The sequence below is a fragment of the Oncorhynchus gorbuscha genome, unplaced genomic scaffold, assembly GCF_021184085.1.
Source record: "Oncorhynchus gorbuscha isolate QuinsamMale2020 ecotype Even-year unplaced genomic scaffold, OgorEven_v1.0 Un_scaffold_953, whole genome shotgun sequence".
NCBI classification, from domain to species: Eukaryota; Metazoa; Chordata; class Actinopteri; order Salmoniformes; family Salmonidae; genus Oncorhynchus; species Oncorhynchus gorbuscha.
Window position 1 is genome coordinate 232,501 of NW_025745893.1, and position 15,554 is coordinate 248,054.

Consider the following 15,554-nt stretch of genomic DNA (forward strand, 5'->3'; position numbering starts at 1 on the left):
GGCCTGGCAGGAAGACTGTCCTGTCATCATCATGATCACCAAGCTCAGGGAAAAGAATGAGGTACGGGTGCACTCACTCACTCACTCACTCACTCACTCACTCACTCACTTTCCCCGGGAAAAATAACACTGTAAATTGAGACAGAGCTGTTTCCAGACAGCTGAGACAGAGCTGTTTCCAGACAGCTAAACTGTTCCCAGACAGCTGAGACAGAGCTGTTTCCAGACAGCTAAACTGTTCCCAGACAGCTGAGACAGAGCTGTTTCCAGACAGCTAAACTGTTTCCAGACAGCTGAGACAGAGCTGTTTCCAGACAGCTGAGACAGAGCTGTTCCCAGACAGCTGAGACAGAGCTGTTCCCAGACAGCTGAGACAGAGCTGTTCCCAGACAGCTGAGACAGAGCTGTTCCCAGACAGCTGAGACAGAGCTGTTCCCAGACAGCTGAGACAGAGCTGTTTCCAGACAGCTAAACTGTTCCCAGACAGCTGAGACAGAGCTGTTCCCAGACAGCTGAGACAGAGCTGTTTCCAGACAGCTAAACTGTTCCCAGACAGCTGAGACAGAGCTGTTCCCAGACAGCTGAGACAGAGCTGTTTCCAGACAGCTAAACTGTTCCCAGACAGCTGAGACAGAGCTGTTTCCAGACAGCTGAGACAGAGCTGTTCCCAGACAGCTGAGACAGAGCTGTTCCCAGACAGCTGAGACAGAGCTGTTCCCAGACAGCTGAGACAGAGCTGTTCCCAGACAGCTGAGACAGAGCTGTTTCCAGACAGCTAAACTGTTCCCAGACAGCTGAGACAGAGCTGTTCCCAGACAGCTGAGACAGAGCTGTTTCCAGACAGCTAAACTGTTCCCAGACAGCTGAGACAGAGCTGTTTCCAGACAGCTGAGACAGAGCTGTTTCCAGACAGCTGAGAAACTGTTCCCAGACAGCTGAGACAGAGCTGTTTCCAGACAGCTGAGACAGAGCTGTTTCCAGACAGCTGAGACAGAGCTGTTTCCAGACAGCTAAACTGTTCCCAGACAGCTGAGACAGAGCTGTTTCCAGACAGCTGAGACAGAGCTGTTTCCAGACAGCTAAACTGTTCCCAGACAGCTGAGACAGAGCTGTTTCCAGACAGCTGAGACAGAGCTGTTCCCAGACAGCTGAGACAGAGCTGTTTCCAGACAGCTAAACTGTTCCCAGACAGCTGAGACAGAGCTGTTTCCAGACAGCTGAGACAGAGCTGTTTCCAGACAGCTAAACTGTTCCCAGACAGCTGAGACAGAGCTGTTTCCAGACAGCTGAGACAGAGCTGTTCCCAGACAGCTGAGACAGAGCTGTTTCCAGACAGCTAAACTGTTCCCAGACAGCTGAGACAGAGCTGTTTCCAGACAGCTGAGACAGAGCTGTTTCCAGACAGCTGAGACAGAGCTGTTTCCAGACAGCTGAGACAGAGCTGTTTCCAGACAGCTGAGACAGAGCTGTTTCCAGACAGCTGAGACAGAGCTGTTCCCAGACAGCTGAGACAGAGCTGTTCCCAGACAGCTGAGACAGAGCTGTTTCCAGACAGCTGAGACAGAGCTGTTCCCAGACAGCTGAGACAGAGCTGTTTCCCAGACAGCTCAAGAAACTGTTCCCAGACAGCTGAGACAGAGCTGTTCCCAGACAGCTGAGACAGAGCTGTTTTTAAACTGTTCCCAGACAGCTGAGACAGAGCTGTTTCCAGACAGCTGAGACAGAGCTGTTTCCAGACAGCTGAGACAGAGCTGTTCCCAGACAGCTGAGACAGAGCTGTTTCCAGACAGCTAAACTGTTCCCAGACAGCTGAGACAGAGCTGTTTCCAGACAGCTGAGACAGAGCTGTTCCCAGACAGCTGAGACAGAGCTGTTTCCAGACAGCTGAGACAGAGCTGTTCCCAGACAGCTGAGACAGAGCTGTTTCCAGACAGCTGAGACAGAGCTGTTCCCAGACAGCTGAGACAGAGCTGTTTCCAGACAGCTAAACTGTTCCCAGACAGCTGAGACAGAGCTGTTTCCAGACAGCTGAGACAGAGCTGTTCCCAGACAGCTGAGACAGAGCTGTTTCCAGACAGCTGAGACAGAGCTGTTTCCAGACAGCTGAGACAGAGCTGTTCCCAGACAGCTGAGACAGAGCTGTTCCCAGACAGCTGAGACAGAGCTGTTTCCAGACAGCTAAACTGTTCCCAGACAGCTGAGACAGAGCTGTTTCCAGACAGCTGAGACAGAGCTGTTCCCAGACAGCTGAGACAGAGCTGTTTCCAGACAGCTGAGACAGAGCTGTTTCCAGACAGCTGAGACAGAGCTGTTTCCAGACAGCTGAGACAGAGCTGTTCCCAGACAGCTGAGACAGAGCTGTTTCCAGACAGCTGAGACAGAGCTGTTTCCAGACAGCTGAGACAGAGCTGTTTCCAGACAGCTGAGACAGAGCTGTTCCCAGACAGCTGAGACAGAGCTGTTTCCAGACAGCTGAGACAGAGCTGTTCCCAGACAGCTGAGACAGAGCTGTTCCCAGACAGCTGAGACAGAGCTGTTTCCAGACAGCTGAGACAGAGCTGTTCCCAGACAGCTGAGACAGAGCTGTTTCCAGACAGCTGAGACAGAGCTGTTCCCAGACAGCTGAGACAGAGCTGTTTCCAGACAGCTGAGACAGAGCTGTTCCCAGACAGCTGAGACAGAGCTGTTCCCAGACAGCTGAGACAGAGCTGTTTCCAGACAGCTAAACTGTTCCCAGACAGCTGAGACAGAGCTGTTTCCAGACAGCTGAGACAGAGCTGTTCCCAGACAGCTGAGACAGAGCTGTTTCCAGACAGCTGAGACAGAGCTGTTTCCAGACAGCTGAGACAGAGCTGTTTCCAGACAGCTGAGACAGAGCTGTTCCCAGACAGCTGAGACAGAGCTGTTTCCAGACAGCTGAGACAGAGCTGTTTCCAGACAGCTGAGACAGAGCTGTTTCCAGACAGCTGAGACAGAGCTGTTCCCAGACAGCTGAGACAGAGCTGTTTCCAGACAGCTGAGACAGAGCTGTTCCCAGACAGCTGAGACAGAGCTGTTCCCAGACAGCTGAGACAGAGCTGTTTCCAGACAGCTGAGACAGAGCTGTTCCCAGACAGCTGAGACAGAGCTGTTCCCAGACAGCTGAGACAGAGCTGTTTCCAGACAGCTGAGACAGAGCTGTTCCCAGACAGCTGAGACAGAGCTGTTCCCAGACAGCTGAGACAGAGCTGTTTCCAGACAGCTGAGACAGAGCTGTTTCCAGACAGCTGAGACAGAGCTGTTCCCAGACAGCTGAGACAGAGCTGTTTCCAGACAGCTGAGACAGAGCTGTTTCCAGACAGCTGAGACAGAGCTGTTTCCAGACAGCTGAGACAGAGCTGTTTCCAGACAGCTGAGACAGAGCTGTTCCCAGACAGCTGAGACAGAGCTGTTCCCAGACAGCTGAGACAGAGCTGTTCCCAGACAGCATGCAGTCAGCTAGTATTCAGGCTCAGGTAGCATCAGTCTCAGACAGCATCAGACAGAGCATCAGTTTCTCAGGTAGCTCAGACAGAGCATCAGTCTCAGGTAGCATCAGTCTGAGACAGAGCTGTCTCAGGTAGCATCAGTCTCAGACAGCATCAGTCTCAGGTAGCATCAGTCTCAGGTTAGCATCAGTCTCAGGTAGCATCAGTCTCAGGTAGCATCAGTCTCAGGTAGCATCAGTCTCAGGTAGCATCAGTCTCAGGTAGCATCAGTCTCAGGTAGCATCAGTCTCCAGGTAGCATCAGTCTCAGGTAGCATCAGTCTCAGGTAGCACAGTCTCAGGTAGCATCAGTCTCAGGTAGCATCAGTCTCAGGTAGCATCAGGCTTGATTTGTCATGCTGATCAAAGCTCTAATCAAATTAAATTTTTAAGTATATTTATATGGTTTCTATGCTTTAGAATGACTGGGAGAAGAGTGATTTATTCTCAGGATGATTTTTTTTTTTAATACCCGGGAAAATATTCAACCCTAAACAGACAAGACAGACACACACACACACACACACACAGACACACACACACACACTGAGACACACACACACACACACACACACACACACACACACACAGACACTGAGACAGACACACACACACACACTAAACAGACACAGACACACACACAGACACAATGAGACAGAGCTGATTCTACACAGCTAAATTTGACAGATTACATGACATAATCCTGTTTATCATGTGTTATTGACAGAGTTTAATGGATCAATAGTGATTGGTGATACGATAACATGTGTAATGATTAATGATGTTGTCTGTTCCAGAAATGTGACTGGACAGAGCTGTTATCATGGCAGACAGAGCTGTGCTCATTAACAACGTGACAGAGTGTGACAAGACACCTGTCGGACCCTCAACCTGAAGGTACTTTTCACTGAGGATGGAACCCATTGACCAACTGGGTCGACAGTGGGTTTCTATCTATTTACTATACACTTCATTAACTCTCCATTGGAAATCTACACTTTTAAAAGTTCATGTTTTGCTGAGACTCATACCCAAATAATGTTGACTCATCCTATAGGCCCTACTTGTATTTTTGACCAAAGCATACTTTAGAGAAAATAAAACTGTTTCCAGAAAAAAAACACCTGAAACCCAGACATTTCAAACAGACCGTTTCCAAAATGCTTCCTATTTTCTCAGAGCATGATGTCATCCTCCTGAGGTGGATGAACTGACCAATCAGCGATCTACTTGCATGAATATTTTTTAGACAGAGTATACACCCACACCATTCAGACCACACCATTCTGTTCCCAGACACTGACCAGAGCTGACCACACCATTCTGAGACCACACCATTCTGTTCCCAGACAGCTGACCACACCATTCTGTTGTCCAGACAGCTGACCACACCATTCTGTTCCCAGACAGCTGACCACACCATTCTGTTGTTCCAGACAGCCACACCATTCTGTTGTTCCAGTACGCCCACAGTATTCCAAAACAGAAAAGCTGCTTTATAACATAATTTATTTAAAAAATTTAGAAGGAAAACTATTTCATTCACATTGTCATTGATTACAGGTCATATTTCATAGAAATCTGTAAACACTGGACAGTTACTTTAAACTAGACTGAAACCACAATCTTGATCTTACTCAAACTCTGTGTGTGTCTTTGTCTCTTTCACAGCAAGGGGCCCAGAGTCGTGTGGTGAAGCACTACTGGTACACATCGTGGCCGGACCATAAGACCCCAGACAGCGCCCAGCCCCTGCTCCAGCTGATGAGAGACTGTTTGGAGGAGGACAGGGCGGGCTCCCCATCGACAGGGACCCGTCATCGTACACTGCAGCGCAGGGACAGCCGAACGGGCTGCTTCATCGCCAGACGATGAGACAGGCTGTCGTCAGTTGGAGCTGGAGGGAGTGGTAGATGTGCTGGGGATTGTGTGTCAGCTCAGAGCGGACAGGTGAGTTACCTACACCTGGTGTATTAGACAGTATGTGGAATCAGGTCCAATGGAGTACAATATATTAACATCAGACAGGTGAGTTACCTACACCTGGTGTATTAGACAGTATGTGGAATAGGTCTCAATGTAGTACAATATGTTAACAGCAGACAGGTGAGTTACCTACACCTGGTGTATTAGACAGTATGTGGAATAGGTCCAATGGAGTACAATATGTTAACAGCAGACAGGTGAGTTACCTACACCTGGTGTATTAAAGTATTGGAATAGGTCCAATGGAGTACAATATGTTAACAGACAGACAGGTGAGTTACCTACACCTGGTGTATTAGACAGTATGTGGAATAGGTCCAATGGAGTACAATATGTTAACAGCAGACAGGTGAGTTACCTACACCTGGTGTATTAGACAGTATGTGGAATAGGTCCAATGTAGTACAATATGTTAACAGCAGACAGGTGAGTTACCTACACCTGGTGTATTAGACAGTATGTGGAATAGGTCCAATGGAGTACAATATGTTAACAGCAGACAGGTGAGTTACCTACACCTGGTGTATTATGATTAATGATGTGGAATAGGTCCAGACAATATGTTAACAGCAGACAGGTGAGTTACCTGGCAACCTGGTGTATTAACAATGTGGAATAGGTCCAGACAGCTGTCTGGACCTCAACAGGTGAGTTACCTACACCTGGTGTATTAGACAGTATGTGGAATAGGTCCAATGTAGTACAATATGTTAACAGCAGACAGGTGAGTTACCTACACCTGGTGTATTAGACAGTATGTGGAATAGGTCCAATGTAGTACAATATGTTAACAGCAGACAGGTGAGTTACCTACACCTGGTGTATTAGACAGTATGTGGAATAGGTCCAATGGAGTACAATATGTTAACAGCAGACAGGTGAGTTACCTACACCTGGTGTATTAGACAGTATGTGGAATAGGTCCAGACAGCTGTCTGACCAAAGCAGACAGGTGAGTTACCTACACCTGGTATATTAGACAGTATGTGGAATAGGTCCAATGTAGTACAATATGTTCTCAGAGACATGAGTTACCTACACCTGGTGTATGACCAATCAGCGATCTATGTGGAATATTTTCCAGACAGCTGTCTGTTTACACCCACACAGGTGAGTTACCCACACCATTCTGTTGTTAGACAGTATGTGGAATCTGTCCAATGGAGTAGAATATGTTTACAGCAGACAGGTGAGTTACCACACCTGGAAAAGCTGCTTTATAACAGTATGTGGAATAGGTCCAATTTAGAAGAATATGTTTACAGCAGACAGGTGAGTTACCTACACCTGGTGTATTAGACAGAAATGTGGAATAAACCAGACAGCTGTCTGTTTAAACAGACAGGTGAAACCACAACCTTGATCTTAGACAAATCTGGAATAGGTCCAGACAGCTGTCTGTTTACAGCAGACAGGTGGCCCAGACCTGGTGTATTAGACAGTATGGAATAGGTCCAATGGAGTAGAATATGTTTACAGCAGACAGGTGAGTTACCTACACCAGCTGTATTGACAGTATGTGGAGGAGACAGGCGGGCTCCCCAGCAGGGACAGGTGAGTTACCTACACCTGGTGTATTAGACAGTATGTGGAATAGGTCCAATGTAGTACAATATGTTTACAGCAGACAGGTGAGTTACCTACACCTGGTATATTAGACAGTATGTGGAATAGGTCCAGACAGCTGTCTGTTTACAGCAGACAGGTGAGTTACCTACACCTGGTGTATTAGACAGTATGTGGAATAGGTCCAATGGAGTACAATATATTAACAGCAGACAGGTGAGTTACCTACACCTGGTGTATGAGACAGTATGTGGAATAGGTCCAATGTAGTACAATATGTTAACAGCAGACAGGTGAGTTACCTACACCTGGTGTATTAGACAGTATGTGGAATAGGTCCAATGGAGTACAATATGTTAACAGCAGACAGGTGAGTTACCTACACCTGGTGTATTAGACAGTATGTGGAATAGGTCCAATGGAGTACAATATGTTAACAGCAGACAGGTGAGTTACCTACACCTGGTGTATTAGACAGTATGTGGAATAGGTCCAATGGAGTACAATATGTTAACAGCAGACAGGTGAGTTACCTACACCTGGTGTATTAGACAGTATGTGGAATAGGTCCAATGTAGTACAATATGTTAACAGCAGACAGGTGAGTTACCTACACCTGGTGTATTAGACAGTATGTGGAATAGGTCCAATGGAGTACAATATGTTAACAGCAGACAGGTGAGTTACCTACACCTGGTGTATTAGACAGTATGTGGAATAGGTCCAATGGAGTACAATATGTTAACAGCAGACAGGTGAGTTACCTACACCTGGTGTATTAGACAGTATGTGGAATAGGTCCAGACAGCTGTCTGTTTACAGCAGACAGGTGAGTTACCTACACCTGGTGTATTAGACAGTATGTGGAATAGGTCCAATGTAGTACAATATGTTAACAGCAGACAGGTGAGTTACCTACACCTGGTGTATTAGACAGTATGTGGAATAGGTCCAATGTAGTACAATATGTTAACAGCAGACAGGTGAGTTACCTACACCTGGTGTATTAGACAGTATGTGGAATAGGTCCAATGGAGTACAATATGTTAACAGCAGACAGGTGAGTTACCTACACCTGGTGTATTAGACAGTATGTGGAATAGGTCCAGACAGCTGTCTGTTTACAGCAGACAGGTGAGTTACCTACACCTGGTATATTAGACAGTATGTGGAATAGGTCCAATGTAGTACAATATGTTAACAGCAGACAGGTGAGTTACCTACACCTGGTGTATTAGACAGTATGTGGAATAGGTCCAGACAGCTGTCTGTTTACAGCAGACAGGTGAGTTACCTACACCTGGTGTATTAGACAGTATGTGGAATAGGTCCAATGGAGTAGAATATGTTTACAGCAGACAGGTGAGTTACCTACACCTGGAGTATTAGACAGTATGTGGAATAGGTCCAATGGAGTAGAATATGTTTACAGCAGACAGGTGAGTTACCTACACCTGGTGTATTAGACAGTATGTGGAATAGGTCCAGACAGCTGTCTGTTTACAGCAGACAGGTGAGTTACCTACACCTGGTGTATTAGACAGTATGTGGAATAGGTCCAGACAGCTGTCTGTTTACAGCAGACAGGTGAGTTACCTACACCTGGTGTATTAGACAGTATGTGGAATAGGTCCAATGGAGTAGAATATGTTTACAGCAGACAGGTGAGTTACCTACACCTAGTGTATTAGACAGTATGTGGAATAGGTCCAGACAGCTGTCGTGTACAGCAGACAGGTGAGTTACCTACACCTGGTGTATTAGACAGTATGTGGAATAGGTCCAATGTAGTACAATATGTTTACAGCAGACAGGTGAGTTACCTACACCTGGTATATTAGACAGTATGTGGAATAGGTCCAGACAGCTGTCTGTTTACAGCAGACAGGTGAGTTACCTACACCTGGTGTATTAGACAGTATGTGGAATAGGTCCAGACAGCTGTCTGTTTACAGCAGACAGGTGAGTTACCTACACCTGGTGTATTAGACAGTATGTGGAATAGGTCCAGACAGCTGTCTGTTTACAGCAGACAGGTGAGTTACCTACACCTGGTGTATTAGACAGTATGTGGAATAGGTCCAGACAGCTGTCTATTTACAGCAGTCAGGTGAGTTACCTGGTGAAGATAAAGCCATGTTCCTGCTTGTATGCTACTGTGTTTGTGTTGCTCTAATGACCATCAGTGATTAGGCAGGCAGGAAGGCAGGCAGGAAGGATGTGGCTGGGTAAGGACAGTCAGGCAGACAGTCAGGATGGATGTGGCTGGGTGAGGACAGTCAGACAGACAGTCGGGATGGATGTGGCTGGGTGAGGACAGTCAGGCAGACAGTCAGGATGGATGTGGCTGGGTGAGGACAGTCAGACAGACAGTCGGGATGGATGTGGCTGGGTTAGGACAGTCAGGCAGACAGTCGGGATGGATGTGGCTGGGTTAGGACAGTCAGGCAGACAGTCGGGATGGATGTGGCTGGGTTAGGACAGTCAGGCAGACAGTCAGGATGGATGTGGCTGGGTGAGGACAGTCAGACAGACAGTCGGGATGGATGTGGCTGGGTGAGGACAGTCAGGCAGACAGTCAGGATGGATGTGGCTGGGTGAGGACAGTCAGACAGACAGTCAGGATGGATGTGGCTGGGTGAGGACAGTGAGACAGACAGTAAGGATGGATGTGGCTGGGTGAGGACAGTCAGACAGACAGTCAGGATGGATGTGGCAGACAGTCAGACAGACAGTCAGGATGGATGTGGCTGGGTGAGGACAGTCAGACAGACAGTCAGGATGGATGTGGCTGGGTGAGGACAGTCAGACAGACAGTCAGGATGGATGTGGCTGGGTGAGGACAGTCAGACAGACAGTCAGGATGGATGGGTGAGGACAGTCAGACAGACAGTCAGGATGGATGTGGCTGGGTGAGGACAGTCAGACAGACAGTCAGGATGGATGTGGCTGGGTGAGGACAGTCAGACAGACAGTCAGGATGGATGTGGCTGGGTTAGGACAGTCAGACAGACAGTCAGGATGGATGTTAGGGGGGTGTAGGTGTGTGACGACAGTCAGACAGACAGTCAGGATGGATGTGGCTGGGTGAGGACAGTCAGACAGACAGTCAGGATGGATGTTACGAGGGATGTAGGTGGGTGAGGACAGTCAGACAGACAGTCAGGATGGATGTCAGACAGACAGTCAAGATGGATGGATGGGTGAGGACAGTCAGACAGACAGTCAGGATGGATGTTACGAGGGATGTAGGTGGGTGAGGACAGTCAGACAGACAGTCAGGATGGATGTTAGGAGGGATGTAGGTGGGTGAGGACAGTCAGACAGACAGTCAGGATGGAAGAGGAATACCTATGTGAGAATGCTGTTCATCGACTACAGCTCGGCATTCAACACCATAGTACCCTCCAAGCTCGTCATCAAGCTCGAGACCCTGGGTCTCGACCCCGCTCTGTGCAACTGGGTACTGGACTTCCTGACGGGCCGCCCCCAGGTGGTGAGGGTAGGCAACAACATCTCCTCCCCGCTGATCCTCAACACGGGGGCCCCACAAGGGTGCGTTCTGAGCCCTCTCCTGTACTCCCTGTTCACCCACGACTGCGTGGCCACGCACGCCTCCAACTCAATCATCAAGGATGACGACACAACAGTGGTAGGCTTGATTACCAACAACGACGAGACGGCCTACAGGGAGGAGGTGAGGGCCCTTGGAGTGTGGTGTCAGGAAAATAACCTCACACTCAACGTCAACAAAACTAAGGAGATGATTGTGGACTTCAGGAAACAGCAGAGGGAACACCCCCCTATCCACATCGATGGAACAGTAGTGGAGAGGGTAGCTAGTTTTAAGTTCCTCGGCATACACATCACAGACAAACTGAATTGGTCCACTCACACTGACAGCGTCGTGAAGAAGGTGCAGCAGCGCCTATTCAACCTCAGGAGGCTGAAAAAATTTGGCTTGTCACCAAAAGCACTCACAAACTTCTACAGATGCACAATCGAGAGCATCCTGGCGGGCTGTATCACCGCCTGGTACGGCAACTGCTCCGCCCTCAACCGTAAGGCTCTCCAGAGGGTAGTGAGGACTGCACAACGCATCACCGGGGGCAAACTACCTGCCCTCCAGGACACCTACACCACCCGTTGTTACAGGAAGGCCATAAAGATCATCAAGGACATCAACCACCCGAACCACTGCCTGTTCACCCCGCTATCATCCAGAAGGCGAGGTCAGTACAGGTGCATCAAAGCTGGGACCGAGAGACTGAAAAACAGCTTCTATCTAAGGCCATCAGACTGTTAAATAGCCACCACTAACATTGAGTGGCTGCTGCCAACACACTGTCATTGACACTGACCCAACTCCAGCCATTTTAATAATGGGAATTGATGGAAATGATGTAAATATATCACTAGCCACTTTAAACAATGCTACCTTATATAATGTTACTTACCCTACATTATTCATCTCATATGCATATGTATATACTGTACTCTACAACATCGACTGCATCCTTATGTAACACATGTATCACTAGCCACTTTAACTATGCCACTTTGTTTACTTTGTCTACACACTCATCTCATATGTATATACTGTACTCGATACCATCTACTGTATGCTGCTCTGTACCATCACTCATTCATATATCCTTATGTACATGTTCCTTATCCCCTTACACTGTGTATAAGACAGTAGTTTTTTTTTGAATTGTTAGTTAGATTACTTGTTGGTTATCACTGCATTGTCGGAACTAGAAGCACAAGCATTTCGCTACACTCGCATTAACATCTGCTAACCATGTGTATGTGACAAATAAAATTTGATTTGATTTGATTTGATTTGATGTTAGGGGGGATGTAGGTGGGTGACGACAGTCAGACAGACAGTCAGGATGGATGTGGCTGGGTTAGGACAGTCAGACAGACAGTCAGGATGGATGTGGCTGGGTTAGGACAGTCAGACAGACAGTCAGGATGGATGTGGCTGAGTGGGGACAGTCAGACAGACAGTCAGGATGGATGTTTGGAGGGATGTAGGTGGGTGAGGACAGTCAGACAGACAGTCAGGATGGATGTGGCTGGGTGAGGACAGTCAGACAGACAGTCAGGATGGATGTGGCTGGGTGAGGACAGTCAGACAGACAGTCAGGATGGATGTGGCTGGGTGAGGACAGTCAGACTGGCAGTCAGGATGGATGTGGCTGGGTTAGGACAGTCAGACAGACAGTCAGGATTGATGTGGCTGGGTGAGGACAGTCAGACAGACAGTCAGGATGGATGTTAGGGGGGGGTGTAGGTGGGTGACGACAGTCAGACAGACAGTCAGGATGGATGTGGCTGGGTGAGGACACAGACAGACCGTCAGGATGGATGTGGCTGGGTGAGGACAGTCTGACAGACAGTCAGGATGGATGTTACGAGGGATGTAGGTGGGTGAGGACAGTCAGACAGACAGTCAGGATGGATGTTAGGAGGGGTGTAGGTGGGTGAGGACAGTCAGACAGACAGTCAGGATGGATGTTAGGGGGGATGTAGGTGGGTGTGACATAAATCATGCTAAGAAACTTGTACATGAGAAACTTTGTTTCAAGAGAGGGACAGAACGTGATAATATGTTCCTATCTCTTTCAAACACACACACACACACACACACACACACACACACACACACACACACACACACACACACACACACACACACACACACACACACACACACACACACACACACACACACACACACACACACACACACACACACACACACACACACACACACACACTCATCCCCTGAGCCTGAACAGGGTTTAAGCTGAAATATCTCCCACATCCTGTCTGTTCCAGGATAAAGCACTGCAGTCCATTAGGATGAAGCAGTAGCCTGCAGCTCAACAGGGTATCAAGGACTTCATAATGTTGTCTCGGTTGAGCTTTAGTTAATCATTGAACAGAATGTACTGAAGCAAACTGCCACTGTACCGTTTAGATGACTGAGTACGAGTTTAAATGACCTTTTGTCGTGACTAATTACCACGGGATTAAATGAGCTGGAGACGATCCTAAATGGTTCATGTATTATGAGGCAGAACATTGGTAATTAATGTTCCGAATGTTCAGCAGCACTAAAATAAGAAGATGTTCTTCAGTCACAGTATGAGATGGATTCACTATATTTCAGACAGTAGCACGGCCACAACTGATGGAAGGTTTAGTTTTATTGAAATGATTTTCCACTCCTTGCATTTCATAGCATGTTACTAACATGCTCCCACTGTTACTGGTCCGTGTTGTTATTTTAGCCGGGATTCTCATGGCTGCCTTGTCTCTGTGTGTCCTTTTCAGAGGAGGTCTGATCCAGACAGCGGAGCAGTACGAGTTTGTCCACCACGCCTTGAGCCTCTTCGAGACCCGCCTCTCCGCCGACACCGGCCAATGAACAGAGGCCAGGAAGTGGAATTTAATTCCCCCTAGCGGGAAGGACCTATCTTACCTGGTGACTGTGAGGTCATGTGACTAATGAGGAAGTGGATGTTCGGGTGACGATTGGATGGTAGATGTCCTTGTGGGCTTTGTCTTTGTGGACATGTATGGACAGCCTGGACTGCTATTGGCTGATTGATTGAGTCTCCTTACAGAGAGAGAGATGGAGGTATGGACAGCCTGTCCTGCTATTGGCTGATTGATTGATACAGAGAGAGATGGATATGGACAGCCTGGACTGCTATTGGCTGATTGATTGAGTCTCCTTACAGAGAGAGAGATGGAGGTATGGACAGCCTGGACTGCTATTGGCTGATTGATTGAGTCTCCTTACAGAGAGAGAGATGGAGGTATGGACAGCCTGGACTGCTATTGGCTGATTGATTGAGTCTCCTTACAGAGAGAGAGATGGAGGTATGGACAGCCTGGACTGCTATTGGCTGATTGAGATGGAGAGATGGAGGTATGGACAGGTGATTATGTCTCTGAATGTAATGTATCCGTTCTTCTCTTCCTCTCTTTCCTCCTCCTCTTCTTCTACTACTTCCTGTCATTCGTGAGCAGCTCTGCTTCTGAAAACGTTGTTGTGAGCAACCTGCCTCTGTCCAATCAAACTCTCTGATACTGCAGCTCTGTCCAATCAGATTGCCTGATATTGATTTTGTAGTATAGCTACACTCTGACCTCTTACTACTATGTGCTACAGTAGATGGGTAGGTAGTCTGTGGTCCTTAAATCGTCCATGGTGTTTCTATTGAAAAGCTAAAGGTATGCTGTCTAAATGAATAGCACTTGTCTAAGTGACTTTACTAGGATATTTTTTTAAATTCTGATTATTTATTTATTTTTTAAACTATGTGCTGTTACACAAAGGGTATTATTCTGAAGACTGTTATATTCCACTGGAGGTTGGCTTTTCTCTCAGTAACACACTAGAAGCTGCCCCTCTGCCATATACTATACCTCTAATAGCATGTTGATCATCCATTGAAAGATCTGTGTATGAAAGGTGAGGGAACGATTGGGCCTGTCTGCACGGTACTACACATCACAAGGTCTTTACACTATGGGGATGTGGCCAATATACACACTGACTCGGAAGCAGATAACCAACATAAAAAGCCAGCCGACACACGGCCCTTCAGGAATTGAGTTTGGCAGCCCCCTGCTATAGGCCATCCTGTAGATCTACCTTATTCACAGAGAACTGTCATGGCTGCCGTGTGATCCAATGTTCCATACCAAAGCTCTCTGTTATCAGGTACCTGTAGATCTACCTTATTCACAGAGAACTGTCATGGCTGCCGTGTGATCCAATGTTCCATACCAAAGCTCTCTGTTATCAGGTACCTGTAGATCTACCTTATTCACAGAGAACTGTCATGGCTGCCGTGTGATCCAATGTTCCATACCAAAGCTCTCTGTTATCAGGTACCTGTAGATCTACCTTATTCACAGAGAACTGTCATGGCTGCCGTGTGATCCAATGTTCCATACCAAAGCTCTCTGTTATCAGGTACCTGTAGATCTACCTTATTCACAGAGAACTGTCATGGCTGCCGTGTGATCTACCCTGGCTCTGAAACGACATTTCATCACTAAATCAATCTTAATAACAAAACCTTTTTTCTTTTTCTTTTCAAAAAATCATTGATTTTTCATTTCTTAGCTTTCAAATCCATCCTCAGGTATATTGTGTTGACCATTAAAGGCCCAGTGCAGTCAAAAACATGATCCCCCCCCTGTGTTTTATATATATACACATACTATGATGTTGGAATAAGGCAGTTAATTGAAATTGAGATAAAAACGGCTGCGTTGGGCCTTTAAGCATCACAGATATATGACAACTTTCTTTACCAAAATGTAAACGGTTAAATGACATGTTGTGTTTAATTGTTGATCATATAGATTAAATTATAGTAATAATAATTATTTTTTGTTTTATACAATATTATGATAATGTTTTGATGTGTAACAGTAAACTCATGATCGTTTGGTACTTTTAGAC

General features: G+C 47.0%; 1 pseudogene; it reads left to right on the top strand.

Annotated features, from left to right (window-relative positions):
* The window catches only part of LOC124020851, a 165,062-nt pseudogene extending 149,788 nt beyond the window's left edge, over nt 1-15,274 (top strand).
* The last annotated feature ends 280 nt before the right edge of the window (nt 15,275-15,554 follow it).